The 6,161-nt window shown below is 41.8% G+C and overlaps 1 long non-coding RNA gene across 1 annotated transcript; it reads right to left on the reverse strand.

Moving 5' to 3' along the window:
* Positions 1-2,367: 2,367 nt before the first annotated feature.
* On the reverse strand, positions 2,368-5,856 carry LOC306916509. The gene is made up of 3 exons (XR_013788989.1): positions 5,745-5,856; positions 4,947-5,235; positions 2,368-3,483 (listed from the first exon to the last, which is right to left on the reverse strand). It is a non-coding gene; the product is annotated as an uncharacterized lncRNA (long non-coding RNA).
* Positions 5,857-6,161: the final 305 nt, after the last annotated feature.

Consider the following 6,161-nt stretch of genomic DNA (forward strand, 5'->3'; position numbering starts at 1 on the left):
TGGTGGCGTGTCCTCTCCTCCATCAGTGCCCATACCCGAGGCGGGGTTGGCAAAAGGGCCTTTCTGTGTGGAGTTTGCATGTTCTCCCTGTGTCCCCTAGTACCCTCACAAAAAACATGCAGTAATCCTGGTCTCTAAACTGCCTCCCCCTGGCCAGCTGGGGCGCCTGATGGAGGGGAAAGGAACTGTTTCCACACGCTATACATCCAACCAGGGAAACTCCCCCCTGTCAGGTGTAAAGGAGCGACTTGGACACTCATGCATGAAGGAAGCATGAGTTCAAGTCCGTTGCTCTCCCCAGGTTGGCGGAGGGTGTGTAGAGCCCAGGATCACATTAGATAATTGACACAGGGGTGGAAAAATGGGTTACAAAATCGTGGGATAAAAAATAATACCTAATACCAAACCTTCTATTATAATGCATAAAAAGTCATACATTAACCAATCAGATCACCATGATGTTATCTGAGGCGAACACAATCAACTTTTCATCTGAGCTCAGAAACCCACACCTCCCGTCCAGGTCCACTGGTGGGTCAAGCAGACATCCTCATGGGCTATGATGACAAACATACTTTATATGAGAGAGAAAGATAAGATGTTTAAAATTCTGTGGAATACCGTTTCCTCAGGTGCTATCAATGATTTGATTACCTCTCAGTGCCAATTCCAACGACCATGGATACATGGTTTATGACAAACATAATTCATATGAAAAAGAAAGATAAGGTTTGATCAATAAAATTACATGGATTATTGTTCCCCAGTTTCTATGTAGTACTGTGCAAGTTTAAAATGAACGTTAATGTATAATTACTATAGCGCAGTAACTAATTATGTTATATACATTTTACAATAATATACAATAATTATGATATAAATTAGATTTTTGAACAGCTAAATCCACCCCACTGTCAACATTCAGAAAACAACCAATAAACTAAAAAGGAGTGCTCCATGGAGCGCATATCTATGCCAGGCACAGTTTTGTTCCATTTCTGTTACATTTGAACTTCTTGATAATTGTGTGGGGAAAACAAAATATTAGCCCTTGGTTTTGAGCCAGGTTTAAAGGGCCATAACATAAAATCAGGTGATTGACAGGTGAGTCTCTAGACCAGCAGATGTCAGCAATGTCACAGGCAGAACAGGCACTACAACAGAACAGGGACAGAGAAACATTAGTGAACAACAAATAAACACATTTACACCAACAATAAAAAAAACTCAAAAGCCACTAAGGGCACCAGGTAGCGAATCTTAGGTGACCTTCACATCAGAAAGCTTTACTGCGATTAAAACGAATCCTGCTGCACATTGTCAGAAAGTGCGCTTCGTTTGGCAGGTGTGAATAAGCTTCATTCGAATCCTAATGCGCATCCATCAAAGAACCGCATTCTACTCCGCCCAAAAACGGGGGTTTCGCTTCGCTTCCAATCGCACTTGATTACAATTCGGTGCAGGTGGGAATGCAATCCATAGCAAATAAAGGAAATGAAGCAAACTATCATGTGGCGGATAAGGAGCTAAACACAGTTGGAGACGGAGAAGGGATATTCATTTCACGCAGTGCAAAGATGTCCCATTAGGTTACCATGTGACGTGGTCAAATAAGGAGACCGAATTAAGCCCTCATCGAAATATGAGGACGAGCACATTAATATTGCTTAAGGAAACACATAAACAAAACACTGCAGTGTACAGAATATTCTGTCTGTCTGTCGTGCGTAAACATGGAGGGCTGTCACTGTGTGTGGGGATCTGAGTGGAGACTTTCTTCATCTTGTTTAAATATAAATACTTAAAAAATTAAAACACATGTTTAGCTCAGCATGATCTATAAACTGTATAGCTAACATGGCATATGCATAATAATTGTAGGCTATATGGTGACCGGATCATCAATGGGACTCTGGGAGTTGGCTATACTATTGTAAACTTCGGATCATTTTGCGCTCCCGTCTCCGCTGTGCCTCGTTCATGTGCCCAAAAGAACAGTGGCTGGCGCGCGTGCGAGCACGCACACACACACACACACACACACACACACACACACACACACAGTAAGTCCCCGACGACACACTGCATCCGTTACCCTCACTTTACGTCAAAAGTCCTAACTATTACTATATTGAGTATATACACCATAGCTTTCACTGTGTATTTTATGAATTGAACACATTGATAAAATGCCCTGCTGCGTTTCCTTGCTGCCCTTGACACAGCCAGTGTGAAGGCAAACCGCAGCAAATTAAATATGGACGAATCCCAACTTCTCCGCCCATTCGCTTCGAGCCTACCGAAGTGTTAGGTGAGAATGTGACCTTAATCAGAGGTAGGAATGAGACCATTGTCCAGACAGGCAGCTAAGTTTGGTGGTGTTTATTTCAGCTTTTTGGTCCAGACATAGTACAGCAAAAGATGGTAATTAAATGTTTGCTAGGCTCATCCCTGACCTGCTGGCAAAAAAAACATATGCCCTCACGGTGCTCATTGACTACCTGACCCTGTGTGTTGCTCATTAGTTAAATAACCTCAGCTGTGCCCCCAAAACGGCATATCACCTTCAACATAAAAGCATATAGCTGCAACACAAATAGACTGAAATAATGGCTGTAAACAAACCAAGCAAAATAAACGAAATAATAAATGCATTAAATAATATAGAAAAATACTGCATTAGCAAATACTAAATAACTCACACAAGCGGTTTCACATGCCTAGATTATTAACTACCCTTTTCATGAGTAGGCTATATCACCGTTTACATTTGATCACATTTATTTGTTTTTTATTGTGCAAGGGGTCTCCGCGTACTGTATACCTCAACAAGAAAACACAGTATCAAATATAGTAGCCTATGGAGCATAAACATGATTTCTGGTTGTACAGACTCATTCTTATTCTTTGTCTCAGAGGATGCTTCACATTAATGATGGAATGCAAGTTAGGTTAGTGTCACTCAACAACACTACTAAAATAGTGACTTTGAGAGCTGTTTTAGTGTACAATGTAAGTCAATGAGGAGCATATTTAGAATGATCAATTTCTAATCACTGGAGCAATTATATTTGATTTCTTGTCCACATTTGGAGTTACATCATGGCAAGGTAACTACACAACCCAAACCTCAAACTCTGTCCATTGTCAATTGCGTTTTTAATGTTTGCTTAAAGAAAAACAAACATTAAACCTGTATAGCACCCCTGAAAAATGTAGACACATATTTATAGATTTTTATATTAATGTATTCATTTATTTGTGATCTAAGACCTGGAGCTGCAGCAGACATGCTGGACTTCAAGGCCATCACGGAGCAATGCCGTCGTTACGTGGAACATCAATGAACAAAAGTCAACCGTGTGAGGATTCACGTCTTTGCTGCCTGAGACCCATTCCATGAAGATGGTGGAGCAACGCAGCATGGATCTGATCCTCCATCACTCCACTGAGGTTCACCAACAGGTCATTGAAGCTGTTTGTCTGTTTAAAAAAAAGACACCGCAGGTGTGAATGCGATGGCATTAAACATAGGAAGTGAATGTGTCATTGTGGGATGAAGAAGGTGGTATTTGGCACACGAGGAGGAAGGAGGAGGTATTATTATGCAGTGACACGTAAAGATTAGGGGTGTGCTGAAATATCGATATGGCGATATATATCGATACGTCCTCCCGTGATAAATAATCGATATTGATTATTAAAATATCGATATATATATATTTTTTTAGAAATATCGTTGATGAAATTTCATACAATATATCGATATATCGCAAATATCGCAATATATCGAATATCGTGATATTATCATTATCGAGGGCCTAATATCGCAATATATATCATATCGTGAGGAACCCATCGTCCCACCCCTAGTAAAGATGTCCCGTGGACACACATGGTCTAATGAAGAGATAGAAGCCCTTATTGCAATATGGCCATATATGGCATATTTAATGCTGAAGGTTACACACACAAACAAATGAATGCAGTGTACAGGATAGAATGGAGGCGATTGGGATCCATTGCACATTTGCACAATGCCGCATTAACTCAGGGCGGGAACCCCATTTGGTGTTTTAAGCATTATGGTATACTTTAGCTGTACTTTAGTGCCACGCTACAAGCTTGTAGATCTGCTATTTTTGAAAAATCGTGAAAATGTGCCTCAAATCTTTGAATATATATTCTTTCAGAGTGAAAGTTTTAAACTCAAATCTTTGCTTCTGGGAGGTCCCTGGAAAACATATTTTAAGATGGGGGTTGGCAGCCAAACACATATAATTCTGGGTGTCCTTGACATGAAATATTGAGCACCACTGATATAGAAACATAGATTTTCAACATCAGGCCTAAATGGTTAAACTAATGAGTTTGTGCTCGTAGTACAGACCTGGAATCCTGACGCTGATCTGGAGTCAGATAACAGTGCTATGTGTGTTTGTGTAGACAGTAGGTTACTCCTATTAATATACCAGGTTTATTTATGATCTGATCTGGAGTCAGATAACAGTGCTATGTGTGTTTGTATATAGACAGTATAGCTTACTCCTATTAACCAGGTGTATTCATGTATGTAGGCTTTAGTAGGCTAGACACTTTACAAAACAAATTGGTAAAGTTGTAGCCATCTGTTATCGCGCACGCACGCACGCACGCACTAGCTTGTTGGTACGGCAGTGCAGACCTCCTGTGAATCTCCGACGGTGATGTGTTTTGTTGTGTTCACGGACTTGCAGTCTGCCAGATATAATTGAGTTGTAGCCTACCGGTCATTTTAAGAAATAGTTGCTTTTGTATTTTCTGCTACTTGGCTGTGCTGCATGCTGTTCATGCTTTGAAGTCCGATAATGACACCGCACATAATTCTGTATTTATTAAATATTAAAATCACCATGTTAAGGATGCATCGCATTAACTTATACACATTATCTAACCTCTCTTCTTACCTGCTGGAGTGTTTCCAAACATCCACACGAGGTCAGCCCTGTCGACCTTCGGCAGGGTGTTGGTCATGATTTCACATTCTTTACCGGGACAATATTCTATGATCAGGTCGACGACCTCCTTGGTGTCGGCATCCGCCAGCAAGGCCTTTCTCAGCATCCTACTATGACGACCGTATACACTACTGTCTAACTGTCGCAGTTCCCATTTGAACCTCTTGAACTCCGTAGTAGGATCCAGAGCATCCAGAGCCCTCAAGATACGATCCTTAAGAGATCCCATGGTGGATTCCTGCAAACATATGATGTCAACATGGATGTGAAGAGACTGAACACAAGCTGTGGTTATTTAGGACTTATTTAGGACGTACGTAGTACAGCAGCGCACGCACGCACGCACACACGCACACACGCACGCACGTGAAAAGGGTTGAAAACCCCTGCCTTACACCATGTATAGACCTGAGGCCGATTCTAAAGCAGGAAGCCCACTATTGCAACGAAAGTTGCACTAACATTTTAGAAATATAGGTCAACAATACAAATTACGTTAGTTTTGTGTATTCATTTACTTTTAATTGCGTGGCTCCCTGTGCACCCCACAAAATGACTGGAACTACTTAATATTGACCAAAACCAGAGCAGAACTCCCACTACGGCAATCAATAGTTGCACTTTATTAATGACAAGTATTTCATACAGCTTAAGTTAAAAAAAAATCTGAACTATCCCTTTAAAGCGTCAACAGCACTAAACTAAAGTAATGTGGGTAAACATTGCTGTTAAAACAGCCTGGATTACCTTAAGATGTTCAGTGGGTATCGCAGGAGGTCTCTTCTGTCTGCTGTGTTGTCCAGAGTCAAAATGTCTGCTTGTCTGTATGTCTCCAACCTCAGAGGCTCGCTGTCAGGAAGACAACCTGGGGAACTTTGAAATGTGCAATGGGTGTGGCCCATGAAGCCCCCAGGGAGGCTTCTCCAGCGTTGAAGCACTCGGCCCTACTGGTCAGAGCTGAGAATGCAGGCATTTTGCCTGAGGAAACCCTGTGCAACTCGGGTTTAACGCTGAGCGCTCGGAGGCACAAAGTAGAGCATTCTTCCGGGTGCTTCAAAACGCCACTGAGCAACTCTCACTGAAATGAATAGCAGGGGGGGGGGGGGGGCGGGGCTGTCGCTCCGGTTCAGTCTCTATCCTTTTATTAATCTATGGTATGGCCTG

Source organism: Electrona antarctica, assembly GCF_951216825.1.
Source record: "Electrona antarctica genome assembly, chromosome: 23".
NCBI lineage: Eukaryota > Metazoa > Chordata > Actinopteri > Myctophiformes > Myctophidae > Electrona > Electrona antarctica.